Here is a 15,250-nt window from a genome sequence, read left to right on the forward strand (position 1 = left end):
TTGGGCCATTGCTATAACCTAAATCTACTTTTAAGTGTGACCCTAAGGCATTAACAAAAAAACAGTTTCATTTGCCAAAATGACCCCTTATCCTTGTATTGCATGACCAGCACTCTTTCCCTGCAGTTCTCAACACTATTCTCAAACCTAAAAGCCTTCCCTAGAAGCTGATCATCTTCTGCAACCTCCAACTTAGACGGGACCATTTCCTGGTTTTGTTGTATTAGGTCCTTCTTCCAAATTGGCAAGCCTTACAGGTCTCATCAAAAAGCTTTGGTGTAAACATGCCAGAATCCTAATAATCAAACCACTTTTAAGTGTCCCAGAAGCTAGTGTTAACTGTTCATTTCTGTGAGAATAAACTACCATCTGAACACTGTGGCCTGTCTGAATTTTGATAATATAAATTGTGCTTTCATGTCCTTTACACTTTAGGTTCAAGCAGGATACTTGGACCAACACAGTCTACTAAGTGGGAGCCTAGAGCTGCTTCAAATCTAACAACAAACTAGCAACACAGCAATGTTTGTAGTTTCCTAAAGCTACACAAGGCCCTATGATTTCTTCTACTGTCTTTTCCTGGCACAAAGTTGTCCTGTTATTTTCATGAACTTAAGCATTTTGAATCATTTGTTACCTATGGGAAATTTGAAAAGTAAAGCCCTTTCTTATAGCAAAAGTATCACTGGCTGAAATTATAATAAAGACAGTAATCTAGAATTTGACAATCTACAATTCAACTTTCCAAGCCGAATTTTTCTTCACAATTTTCTTATTTGAGACGTGTCTACTAAATACAGAAATAGCACACGGCTCTCTGAACAACATGAACACTACTGAAATGACAGATTAACGTAATATTTCCACGGTAGGATAGCCTATGTCTGTAGCATGCATGTCCTTTACAGATTGCAAACTTTTACACCATGGGCCTGTTTGCAGTTTGGCACAGCTTTATCTGTTGTTGCTGTAGTGATCTCAAATGATAATATTTCCAAGTAGGGAAATCTGTAGTGAAGACAGAGTTTGAAAAACAAAACCAAAACACAGATCCTGAAAGGATCTGGTTGAAGAAGGGAAGGCATTTAGGAGTGGTTGGGTTTGTTTTTTTCCCTGATTGCAAGTTTTGGTTGATGTTTAGATTAGCTGTGCTCCTTCCTAGACTAGCCTTTCTTCCCTTTTTAGGTTATTTTCTTTCTTGCAAAGATATTGAGAGAGTGTTATTGCAATCTCCAAATGTTTGCTCTAATTATAGGAAAGAGAAAGCAGCACGCTGTACAGTCTTTCTGGAAAAAAGGAATACCTGTGTATTATGCAGTAAAGTGTGGAGACTGAAAACAGCTTAAAGATTTTAAGAACCTGTTGCCAGATAAGCACTATTAGTCCATTTCTTTCATTTTTAGGTGCTGTTTCAGGGGAGTGATAACTCCATGTGCTGTTTTAGTTACTTAGTGCTAATAGCAGCCTTTTATGTAGACTAAGCTAAGGAGTTCTGGCATAAGTAACCATTTCAGGAACTGTGTTGGAAAATTGTATTCAAATAATAGGTAGGACACTACAGGAGATTTTATTTTTTTTTTCACTTTTGCACAGAGGTTGGTATAGCATATTTCCTTAACTTAAAAATAATAGTTCCTTATCTTTAAAAGTAACTAGACAGCATAAATTTGCAATAACATTACAGTAACACAGAAATAACTGTTCTAGTGGGTTTGGTTTTTATAAATCCAGTAAAAACAAAAAGCCATCTCTGCATCCTCCCCAGCCTGAAATGTGTTGGAAGCTGCAGAAAGTCCCCATATAATTCACCAGACGGCCCTTTCAGTATGCCCTATCAGCCTCATCAGTGCCCACATATCAACAAATGTCGCAGACAAACCCAGAACACAGCTAAATTCTTGTTTCAAGCAGTTACCCACACGGTTCTTGGCTGGATGATCTTGGGAAGCCTTATGTATTTGTTGTGGGAAATCCATGCCAAGGAAGTACGTCCCCAAGCAGAGCTGGAGTTCTGGTAGCCCTAGCATCAATGTGGCTCCTTGACCTCGCACAAAGGGACAGAAAAGAGGCCCTGGATTTACTCAGAGGGCTTCTGTGAACTCTTAGGGGAGGAGTAAAGATTTACTGATTGCAAAGTACCTTGAGGTTCTCAAGTGAAAAGTGGTATGGAACAGTAAATTGGTACTCATGATCATGTATGCTGTTTGAAACCAGCCTTTTACCACCAATGGAGTGTGAGGTTTCTCATTAAAATACTTATCTCAGGAAAAAAAAAAAAAAAAAAGGGAGTTTCAGGCCTTGTGCAACAAGGCACAACATAAAGCATTTGACATGGAATACCACAATTTTATTCCATTAATGCACACTCCAGAAAATGCAATCTGCCCCAAAAGTAACATGCCATATAGCAGTTTAAGTAGAATAACGTGCTTTCTTTGTGGAGACTTACACACTCCTACCATCTTCAAAAGCAGATGCAGAGACTCTAGTAGCTGTGTTCCAGCCTAACTAATGCACCATCAGCTTCAGGGATCTTTGGACCCCCAACAAATCACTTGTTGACAGGAGGTTCCTTTATGTTATATTCCTGTAGCCATGTTAAGAAAAAATTACTGTTTGTTTTTCATTTTGTGAATTTTTTTTTTCTTGCTACTGTTTTATGTGTGCCTTCACCACGTCACACACAGCATTACAGGGCAAAGCATTTGACATGGTCTTTACAGTCAGCATCACTTTAGTGTTATAAATTATGCTTAATTAGTTATTTTCTGAACATAAATGACTAGATTATTAATCCTGAATTCAGGAACAAAAAAAAAATCCAAAACAGTTTCTGTTGTGTAAAAGGTGAAAGAATGCTCCTGTTTACAAAGCAGCTGTGGGAAAGTTAAACAAGAAAAGTTTGTCCCCAATATACTCTTGAGCAATAGATCTCTTTGTTTTTTATATGCTCCTCATAAAACAAGAAATCCATTTTATTGGTGACTGACCTTATCAATTTCTTCCTTCAATTACATTAAAAAACAAACACAACTTAGAGCATTTTCCTTAGGCTGAAAGTGGAGGAGGATGAAGCAATTATATTTAAAATGCAAGTAAAGGGGCAAGAAGAGTGAAAAAAAAATATCCAGAAATCACACTGCCTCCTACCTGACAGTCCCACCACATACATGAGATTGCATCACTAGCCAAAGCTAGTAAAGAAGTAGATTTAATGCTTAGGTAGATAACAGCATACAGGGATCTTGAGTATCTACATCATCTATTTTCTTGTATCAAGATGATGCTGTACCACCATATGAATCCAATACATTGCTGCTTCCTCATCTTCTTGGTTTCACGTATTCACCAGTCTGTCAATTGTAATTGTCTTTCTTTTAAAGAAACTTCATTTCAGCTGATCTGACAAGCTTCACTGAATTCACTTAACAGACACAGAAATAATCCTTTCCGAGGAACCAACATTATTTTCATCAACCATTAAAAACCCTTGAAAATATGAACTGCAGCTTAGAATGAGTGCATAAACAGCCCGAAACATAGCAACCTTCCACAGGTCATGGCAACAGTTTGCAGCCAAGAGACAGAAGATGTGTATGACATACTTTGCAGACTAGATCATAGGCAGGGGACTCCTGCTACTTAATTTGGTGTGTGTGTATTGCTGTGTACCATAGTGACCTGTTTCCACTGGAGCTCGAGTTCTCCCACAGATGCCTTTCCATTAGCACAGCCAGTCCCACAAGGTAGTCCCAATGCAGAGCCACAGCTCTACTCAAGAGCTGTACCTTGGCTGTAAGTCACTAGCAGACCATTTCTTGGTTGATTTTATTTTTTTCCCTCCACCTGTTTGGAAGAAAAAATGTTTTGGACATCCACCTGAAAATGAATCAGTCACGTTAATGAGCAATATTGTAACAGTCTCTGAAGTACAGGAATACGTACTTCTTTGGCAGCATACGAATACTCTCCTTGCAGAGTTATGTTTGTACATTACACGTACATATTACATTGTCTTGAGCAGGTATGAGCACAAATTACAAGATCTTTGCAGTACTTACTTTTTGATCCTCACTGCATGAAAATATAATTGTACAAGCTGTCTCAAATTTATGACTCTCTCTTTCCCCCCTCCCCCCCCAGTGCTTTTAAATGTATTGAAAATTAGCACCTACAGTTAATTATCCTAGTTAGAGATTCCTTCTTGGTTTCCATTATTTTACATTACCTGTACACGTACATAGGCACAATATTCCCAAGCTAAGATCATTATGGAAAACTTAGTGCTATAAAAATCCTGTTGCCAAAAGCCTCTTTGGTTCTGAGGTACATCTAAAGAGAAAAGCTCATAGGCTCACAGATTAGTAACAGGCATTAATTTGACAAAAACTGAATAGTCCTTGAGTATGTCACTCATGACTTCAAACGTTATTACTGTGATTACAGGCTTTTATAAAACCTTACTGATCCCCCTCATTCATACAGATATATAGGTAAGTGAAACTGCTTTCTTAAGTTATCAGAACTAGGTCAAGTTTGAGCAAATTCCTCATCTGGGAAACTTGTAGAATAAATCCTGCTCTGATCTCTCACTTTTCAAGGTCCTATCCCTAAATCAATTAAATGGATTTTTTTTTAAACGTATTTATATGGAGATTGTTGGAACTAGTCCAATGCAAACTTCAAGCACTCTTCAATTGCTGTCAGCCAAGCAACCATTCTTCGTGGCATGCAGTACTTCTTTTACATGCGCACGTAGTAGAATATTGTGTTCCAAGTTCCCAAGAGCTTAATCTTGTTTAAAAAACAGTTCTTTACACTGCATACATTTACGAGTTCTTAATTTATTACTAACTACAGTTATCCCAGTGGTTAAAATATTTTTAAAGAAGAAAAGGGAAAGCTATTAGACTGGTGTGACGGCCAGTCTGAGTTGACAGGGGCAGCACAATGGAGCACTTGATGACAAGCAGTTCCTAGATTTCCTTAGCAAACATCAATATTTAAAATGACTTAAAGTGAAAGCAACAATTAAGCTCTCTATTTTCAATTATACTGTAGGTTTGAATACATAAACAGACTATTTTCTTTTTTTTTTTTTTTTTTACTTTAGTTATCAGTGATATTGTAAATATTCACTACCTTGACTGCATTAAATGGCACACAAAATGAACTATCCCTCAGCATTTCAAAGATCTGAATGTGGTAACTCCATCTGTTGCTTCCATAATGAGAACTTCAGAATATCAGTCCCAACCTAGTGAATATTACCAGTGCTATTACATCGTTCTTCCTCAATCAGGAACAGTGGCAAATTAAGTGAGGTACTGACTCTGCATTCCAAGTATAATAGACTACTTATTGTACCTTTTATCTCTGAACTACCTCATTTTCTCTATTCACTTATTTCCTTCAAAGTATATAAACTCTATTAATATACAGAAATATTTAAACAACCTAAAATAATTGACAGCGTTTTCAACTGTTACCAACAAGTGATTATGCATGTGAAAGGCACATTTAATATTTTTATTTTAATATGCAAGTTCCCTTAGAAACCGTCTATGGATACTTGTTGGTATTTATCAACCATTTGGCTGTAGGATGGAACTAAACAATTTGTCAAAGCTGCCAATATCAACAGCTTTTACAAAAATCAAGCCTGTTGCACCACGCGATCAGTTGAATAATCCATGCTATAGGATGCTCAAAGCCAAGCACTACAGATGAAATGGCAATTGCAGGCTTACCACATTCATAGACGACAATCATCTGAAGGAGAACTTCAGTGTTTTTTTATTCCAGAAAGATCTCTACTGAACAAGCAAGAGCCTTACATCTTTCTAGACTTAATAGTGCAAAAGCTGAGTCCAGTGTTGTTTGCTAACAAACAAAACTAACTGAGTCAAGGTAGCATTTTCTGTTGGAACAACAAAATTAAATTTATTTTCTGATGCTCCTCCTTTTTGTATTCTTTAAGGAGAGTACACAAATCAGTCTTCATGTCATTCTGGTCTTCATGTCTCCATACAAAATGAGGTTCTCTGACATGTTTAAAACACTAAACCTTAGAAGGTGGGTGTTTCTTTCCTCATATTTAAAAAGTGTAAAATGCAAAAATACTGGCTGTCAGTGCCTTCACTTAACAGGAGAAAGATTCAAAGCGACTCTAGGAATAAGCATTCAGATTTAGAAGTCTAAACCTAGGACTTTAAAAATTAGAGGTAACAGATAAAACAGTAACTTCTATCGATTTTATCAGCACATAAAGGATTAAGTCTCTTTAGAAATACAAATTGCATTTTCTAAGTTTTACCCTGTATTTGAGTATTTAACATTGGTGAAAGTTTTAACTTCATGAAAATGTAACTAATTGCTATTTATAAACCTATTAAGTGTTGCATATATGTAATTTAGGTTAATATGACTTCAAATCAGGAGTCCCACTGGGGGCAGCCAATGGGATATCATTGTTTAGAACAATGCAAAGAAAAGAACAGATTTTGAAGGAAAAAGGAGTAATGCAAACAAACTGTTCACTGTCTGGACTAGGTAGAATTCAAGAGAGGCCTAGCATTTCCCTGCTGAACTGTCTGCAAAGCTGTATGGGTTTTGTTCAAGTTCGCATATAATCAACTCAAAATTATAAGTGGCTAATGAAATTTCAGCTACTGATTTGGGTATTATATTTTTTGAACATTTCAAATCCTCTCTGCTTCTCACAAACACTTGCAAATCTAACAGCTTTTTCTTTAGGGACACTTCATCAATCAGAAAAATATAAAGAGAAAGCTACTGAACTCTTTCTTGGCAGCTGACTAGAGCGATGGATGAATTGCACATTATCACCTACAAGAGCTTATTTCAGACTTAGAGAACTACTTTGTGCTAGAACTGAGACACATTTTAAGCAGCAGCCAGTCTGACCTGGATTAGACTGCTTTAAAAACTGCATGGAAATAAATGGAATGCACTCATTTCCTCACAAACACCTCTTTTCTGTGAAAGTACTAATAGAATCATCATGTGCCAAAACATGAAAACGTACAGCACGTATATCCCTGTAGCTAACAAATTAAATACTGTTCTACTGAAACCAAAAATACTCAAAAATCTGTTGAAAGTTTTATTTACATAACAAATCCAGCTGGCATCATTTTTCACTCAAGTACTTCTAAGTCAGATAAACAAGTTGCTGGCAGTCTTTCCCAAGTAAACAGGTTCTGTTAACATTTCTGTGAGTACTGATGGAGAACGATTACTCTTGTCTTACATTTATTTTTCTGTATTAACACTTGTTTTGTGAAGGGAAAGAAGCACACGACTCCAGGCTGGTATGCAACTGAAGCGTTTATTGAGTATGCATTCTTGCTTTTTTATCCTTAGCGTCTTTGCACTTGCCTGTTACACTGCTTGGCAAGCTTGCTCATTGGTGGCTATACTAGTGATTGCGCAACTATCATGCTCTTATTCTGAAGGGATGAAGGACAAGGACTCCTGATGGCTCTTGAACAGGAGACGTTTATTGCCATTTTTCACTATTACATATACTTTCCCTGTAGCCCCGTGCACTGTCCACGCACCCGAATCTGTCATAAAATTGGTTAGAGACCCTCAGACATGCGCCTCATGCCAGCTAGCAATTGGCCACTGCCAAGCTCATCTTTAACACTGTAGCCAAGTTACTTTATCTCGACCTTGCTCAAGTTTTTGTTTCTACTGCTTGTTTCCTCATTATCTCTAATTCAGGGACGTGTGAAACAGCACAGAGCAAATTCCTTTCCCACAATTTCCCCTTTTTTATTTTCAACCAACCAAACACTTTCTATAGATTTTTCTATCAAGCACAGCAGATATTGCAATAAGCAAGGTACAATAAGCAACAGGGTAAAAACCACAAGCAGAATTATGATTGTAAAGTAGCGTGCCTACTAGAATCTGCAGCAGTCAACAAGCCACTAAGTGCTAGGGATGTTGCTTCGCAGCAATGCTGCTTCTCACTTGCACAGCACAATCACACAATCACGCAATGAGGCCTCTTGCACTTCCCTTTCATACCACAGGAAAATATCACTTAAAATAAGTGGAGGTCCTTGTCTACTCCCGCGGTGAGTGGCTGAGAGAGGAGGCCCCTCCAAGGAAAAAGCTCAGGGTGTACCTAGGGGCGTCCACTCCACAGTCGATCCCACAGCCAAGCAGAGTAGTTCCTAGCAAAAGGAATGATGTTATTATAGTTTTGTATAATTACACCAAAGAGATGCATTGCAATAAGGAGCAACTGAACCTTACACATGCTGTTGCTGTTACACATCCCAGAATATCTAATTCCTGTGGCTCTAGGGGTGCTTGTGGCAAGTAGACAGTCCAGTCTTTGTTATCTGCTGGGTTCCCCACCAGCCACCAGACATGTCGTAAACGGGTCATTAGCACTAGCCAGGGACAGGCACATCGCTTCTTGTCCTGTCATGTTGGCGAGGTTGACCCAGATGTTGCAGCGTGGTTGGATGGAGACCCAGGGCTGGCGATAACCAACAACAGTGGTGATTGTAAGGAGGCCAGCCACGGCCTTACTCGCCTTGCTGGTACCTATCTTGGTCCGTGACCTGTGGAGACACAAGCATACCCTCGACCCCAAGTTAATAGAGGCTGGGATCCCTCCCAAAGACCTGTATTTAAATTTTTTACCATTACTAAGGCCTGCTCTGATTGCAGCACTGAGGCACCGGGGCAGTCAGGGTCATATTAGTTAGCTGGTCAGCAGCTAGCTGTGTGTTACCCTCTGCGAAAATACCAGGTAATATGGTGTGGCTCCACACGTGAATAATACAATACGGGTGCACTCGCTGCTCCACCAAAAATAACACCCCCTTAAATTTTAGAAACAAGTTGTCCTTTGGGATATGTCTCAAATGTGCCCTCTCAATGCGCTGAGCAACACCTACAGTATATTGCGAGTCCGATACAATATTCAAAGGTACTGTTTTTTTTCTCTTTTTTCTTTTTTTTTTTTTTCATTTTTTTTCTTTTTATTTTATCCTTTTTTTTTTTTTTTCCTCTTTTTCTTTTCCTCTTTTTCTTTTTTTTTTTTTTCTCTTTTGTTTTGTTTTGTTTGCTTTCTGGTTGCATTGCCCTCGATCACTGCATCGATTCATCACAAATCATGCAGTAATCTCCATTTCCCGCACTTCTTCTTGATGACAAACAACATGGTGAATACCATGGGCTGTTTGTCGGAACAGTATGTCCTTGTTGGAGTTGTTCTTGAACCAACTCCTGCAGACTACTGCTCGGAAAAGAATCAGCTGAGCAACTCTAGTTCCCTTTGGTATGAGCATTGGAGGAGGGGGAGTCCATGCCATTGCTTGTATTATTCCTTCATAATCCGCATCAATTACTCTGGGCAGCACAAAAAGACCCGTGGTCCCTTTACACTAAGAGGTATTTTACAGACCCAAGCATCCCAAAGGGTTTGGTTCATTACTGTGGAAACATCCAACCCAGCGCTGCCTCGGGTTTGGGCGGTGGGGGAGTCCATGGTGACATAGTCAGTGGAACCACTGGAGCAGCAGACGGCTGAGGCTGTAGCCCATCGGTCACCATCCCCCGGGGCCCACCACGGAGGGCCGGGGCGCTTGTGTTGTCACGCGGCCCCACCCGGCACCCCGCTTCCCGTTTCCCTTCTGTGGTTTTAAGGTTTGGCCCTCTGCATTATACTTCGAGCGGCACTGGCTGGCCCAGTGCCATCCCTTTTTACAGTGGGGACAGACACCAGGAGGGGCCAAACTACTCGCCACAGAGCCCCCTCCTTTCTGTGGGCAATTAGCGGCAAAATGTCCTATCTGTTGACACCGAAAACATCGCTTATCATTGCCCATTGTTAATGCTGCAGCAAACACACTGGCTAGTGCAGTCATATAGTGTTCAACAGACCCCCATGATTGCAAGCCTCTATCATTTGTACCAAAGTTGTCCCATTAGGCATGGATTGCAGAATCTTTTTGCAATCTGTGTTAGCGTTCTCTATCGCCAGTTTCAGTATGAGAGCCTCTTTAGCTTCATGATTATCTATTTGCTTGTCCAGTGAATCCCTCAATCCATCTATAAATTGCATATAAGGTTCATTGACCCCTTGTCGTATGGTAGTCGAAGAAGGCTGGCTCCTTCCTGCTTCTGGCAGTTTCAGCAAGGCTTGTAATGCCAGTTGGGCTGACTGTCACCAGATGGCATCGTTGAGCCGAGCTTGTAATCATGGGTCTATTAATGGCTCCGTCCCCATAAGCTGAGGGGCCCTGAACCCATAAGAGGGTCGCCTGACGTTCTTTCTAAATTCTGCAGTGTCTCTATCTCACACAGTTCTCTCCATTTCTGTTCCCATAACAATTTTTGAGTCGGGGTGAGGATCATGGTGGCTATTTGGCAACAATCATACGCAACCAGCAACTGACCGGTCATCACATTTTCTAATAGCAATTGGGTGAACGGCGTGTGTAGTCCATGTGTGGTCACAGTCTTTCTTAATTCTTTAATTAGGTCCCATTGGAAGGCGTTACATTCATTTTGACCATTGGGTTGCACCTGCACCGGGAAAGGCACTCCTACCAGGTCCCCATCCTTCAGCGCATCCCGGTGCACTTGCTCCCATCCTTCCCGCAGGTTGAAAGCTCGGGCCCCCAGAGAGGCGCTACCAGGGGTGGGCGAGGTGGGAGCCAAGGGGAGGCACTGGGGAGGGGCTCAGTGGCGGTGGTCCACGGCCCTCTTCCTTGTCATCCCCCAAGTATATCAAATTACATTGCTCTGGTGACTTTGCAGGCTCCGATCTCAGTTCGGCTGCTACTACCGCCTGAGCAGCAGTGTTCTGTACTTTCTTTTCCGCCTGCCACGATATTAAAGCCTCAGTCACCAGCCAACACGTAGCCATCAGTTCGGCAGTGTTAGTATCCCCATTGGACACTGCCCCTCTTTCTCCCCCTCTTGTTCCCAAGTTTTTACATCAAACACTGCAGAGACTGTCGAAGGGACCCCTTCCTTTTGCAAAAACTTCAGAAGTTTTATCTTAAATGCATTATATTTCACTCCCCTTTTTGTTAGTAGCTGCGTTAATAGTTTTACTATAGCCTCTTCTTCTGCAGAGAGGTTATCTCCCATGATCAATGCACAGCCACTCACCTGTCCTTCAGGTGATGTCTTGGGGTCGAAGCTGCAGTCTGGCTGAGAGCTTGATTTGTTCGGCTGGGTTCCCTTTGGATGCTCCGTGCTGCGCTGCTCCTCTACGAATCACATCAGGGTCACCATTTGAAGGGAAAGAAGCACACGACTCCAGGCTGGTATGCAACTGAAGCATTTATTGAGTATGCATTCTTGCTTTTTTATCATTAGCGTCTTCGTACGTGCCTGTTATGCTACTTGGCAAGCTTGCTCATTGTCGGCTATACTAGTGATCGCACGACTATCATGCTCTTATTCTGCTTGTGGATTTGTTGTCACATGGAATGTTGGTTGTTTTCTCAACTTCCTAAATTGTTACTTTCTCTTTGACCTTGCACAACTTGTTTTGTACCTTTATCTTGTATTTTTCACTAGCTACTTTATGTCTGTGTCTATAAAGTTCCACTGGCTTCCAGACTGGCCTCCCATAGTTTCACTGTAGCACATCTTTGTTCAAACATTGCCACCTGCATAAATTCAGGGAAATAGAAACTGACATGTTTGGTATATTGATCAAACTAAACATAAAACGAACCCTGCATGAATTTCACAGAATTAATTTAGTCATAGCTTCTCACTTCATTTTACTGTGATTACATCTATGTGCTCCAAAGGGAGCAATAAATAAACTATTTTTTCCTCACCCAGGTTGCATTATGGATGAGTTTGTCAGAACATCCCCTTGAAGCATAACAGCAGCTTTAGTACTGGCTTGAAATAGTGTTTTAATAAAATAAATGACTTCTATTATTAATCCCATTTACACTGATGTAGAAAACAACAGAATGGCATTTAATGCCACAGAGGGAAACAGAAATGACAGAGTGAATCTGCATTTGGTTATGACAGGATCACTGACAGTATGAGCTAGATTTTGGCTCTTGGCACATCCCACAGCAACTCCTCAATCACATTATTATGGAGTAATGCGCCATTAGCTGGGTTGTGGTAAATGACCAGATAAATTCCATCAGTCTGCTCCAGCTGCGAAGTATAACATTTGCTGACTGCCATGTTGTCTCAGCTCATTAATGAGTAACTCATTATACAGCACTAGCTTGCAATTATAAACTCTGTGGTCACCACAGGTCTGGGAGCAGATAACTAACTCCCTTGTTGTGGATGAGGTCCCCAGATAACAAGGTACAGCCGGTAACATTCTCTGTACTTTCTCCACTCTCTCCACAGGTTATTTTCAGCTTGATCATAACTCCAAAACATTATATCCACAGATGCAAGCAGTCACTTGAACCAGTTGTGCTTTGAAGAAAACACGCTTGTAGACTTCACATCTGGTGCTTACCCAAGTAGCACAGCACACTTCAGTTGGCCATTTGTAACCCGTTTCCTATCTCTGTTAGGCCACCACAACCGGCATGGTATACATGTACTCAACCCCTTTGGTTGTTGTTCTCAGGAACTACCATAATTAACACCAAGTTGTTCATCCAACTGCTGTCAATTAAAAAATGTCTTCAAACAGAACATTAACAAGGCAGCTGTGCCCTAACTGTCTAGAGTAGCACTTGGCAAACCTATTTTTGCTGAGAGCCCACCTGTGGTCACACTAATTTACCATTTACCTTGATTAATTTAGAAATCTTAAGTTATCACATTCTTCACCTATTTTGAAGATTCTTACTGACTATTTATTTCACTTACAGATGTTCTGTGTGACCCTGTAACACACCTATGTGCAGGGTATTTTCCACAGGTTTCTTTTCTGTGTCTTGCTTGCTTTCACACACACACACAAAACAACAAAAAAAAGAGGCAAATAAAACCAAACAAAAAAATAAGTTCGGTTTTCATTACAAAGTAAAAGGAAAAATTAAACTTTTTTTTCCCCCAAAACAATTACAGCTTTCCAATTGAATGATATTCGAATTTACATTAAAATACACAACCCACTTTACCCCATCAACACAATGGTTCTGCATCCCTGATGACAAATATAATTAAGGCTTTGAACACCCACTCTGGAACAAAACCCTGAAACAGAACTGTTCAACCACTTGAGTAAAAGGAAACAAGAAAGTCGGCTATTAAAAAGTGAAATCTTTTGAGTAGTGCTATTTTTACTGATTCATACTACAAGTATATATATGCATCCCAAAATTTAGAACCAAACCCTTTTTAGTCTGAGCATGGTCAGGCCCTTCTCTCCCACACGTAGCAGGAATGATGCTCGCCTGTCTTGCTGAGTCACAGGACCCTGCAGTCTCACATATGGCATAGACCAACACAGTAAACCTTGCAATCTCATCCTCCCAAGCCCTTGTAGGTTCCTTCCAAGTCCTCTTGGAAATTGCAGGTTGTAAAGACGCAGATGAATGGCATGTGTCAAGTAACCTCCCAACGACTAGAGTAGTCCTTTTTCTACAGGCACAAGATTTCTTCTGAGTGGAGACAACTACACCTGAGGAAAAAATTCCCGCAGACACAAAAAGAAGTGTTTCCTAATGGGTTTTGTCCTTGTGGTGGGTTTGACCTTGGCTGGCTGCCAGTAGCCCACCTAGCTGCTCTCACTCCCCCTCACAGCACACACGGGGACAGTAAGACAGCTCATGGCTCAGCAGAGGATGACTGGTTAACAGACCAAAAGAACTAGGTTTTTGTTGACATCCGTAGTCATGTGTGTAAAGACACACACACACCTCCCTTACTCCCAGAAAGACTGAGGAAGTTTTTCATGATCTCATTGTCCACTAGCTTGACACATTACAAAGCATTTGCATGTTCATCATTTGTAAGGCAAATCAACAGATAAATGTAACCAGGCACATAAGTCCCCAAGGTCAAACGCCTCTTCACAAAGAGAGGGGGGGAAGAGGTAGTACCAGTGTGCTTCACCTTGAGTGGAAAAGAAGATTTTGATATTGGTTGTTTGTTTGTGATATCCATCTGGTGCGTGTTCCAAATTACTTGAGATGCAAACGCTCAAGTATATAGGCAATTAAGTATTCTGCATTTTTTGTTAAAACTTCCCTGTTAAGTAAAAAAGCGTTTTTTTTTTTTTTAATGAAACCTGGACAGCACTTAAAACTAAAAAGACATGAAGTACAAAATATTAAATAGGCAAGCACTGACATGAGGTAAGACTTGTAGGTTCAACATGACTCCTAGAAAACTGAAAAGTTTTAAGATGATGCAGATCAGAGCTATCTACAAGAATTGCCCTTCTCCCTGATCTTCAGCTCAGGATTTAGAAGGTTATTGTATTGCCCCTGAAGTGTACAATAACCACCAGAATCTTAGCAATGATCCCCCTACAATCAGAAAGACCATCAATGGTGGTAGCATCTTGTACTTGAAATGGTCTCAGCCTCTTACATACCTCTAAAAGCCTGGAGAAATTTTTCTCAGCTATTTGCATGCTTGAACTAGTCAAACAAAATAACAAGCAGCTGGATCAGCAATTCTGACATCATTTAAGCTTCACCTGAAGATCAAAGGGACAATAAAAAAATTAACACTGCCAATCACACAACCTTTGTAAAGAAAAAAAAAAATCAGTAAAATGATGCACTTTCTTACCTACATGCAGATTTCATAGGAACAAAATAAAGAAATTGAGTTTTATATTTACTTGTCAGGCTCTCCTACAAATGTTGATGAACACACTTTCTATAAAGAAAAAGAAATCCATCAAGGAGAATTTCTATTTTCTAAATATTAAATATAAATGCTGCTGTGTTCAACCAAAATTACATCAGCTGAAAAATATGACTACAAGTTGCAACTGCAGTTAACTGAAGTCCAAGTCACAAGTCACTTAGACTGAACATGTTTTATAACAGAATACAGAAGCAATTTTGTGTTGTGTGTAATCCCATCTGCCGGGAAGTTAATCTTCCTGCATTGTTAAATCAAGAACAATCAAGCTGCGTCAAAATCCACGTGCACAGTGAGATACCATATGAAACTCTTCTCGCTATATAAGTAAAGCCAGTTTGCTCAGACAAGGCATCCACTCTGCCCTTACTCTTGAAACAAAAAATGAAGCTGACAGCTGATGCTCATAAACAGCTGCCACACTGCATAA

At 40.2% G+C, this 15,250-nt stretch overlaps 1 protein-coding gene across 1 annotated transcript in view; it reads right to left on the reverse strand.

Moving 5' to 3' along the window:
- The window catches only part of EPM2A (EPM2A glucan phosphatase, laforin), a 57,417-nt gene extending 45,094 nt beyond the window's left edge, over nucleotides 1–12,323 (reverse strand). Inside the window, exon 1 of the mRNA XM_084513511.1 lies at nucleotides 11,167–12,323. The gene's annotated coding sequence lies outside the window, so the exon portion shown is untranslated. The remainder of the gene's footprint in view (nucleotides 1–11,166) is intronic.
- Between the last annotated feature and the right edge of the window lie 2,927 nt (nucleotides 12,324–15,250).

The sequence above is a fragment of the Aythya ferina genome (genome assembly GCF_964211825.1).
Source record: "Aythya ferina genome assembly, chromosome: 3".
NCBI lineage: Eukaryota > Metazoa > Chordata > Aves > Anseriformes > Anatidae > Aythya > Aythya ferina.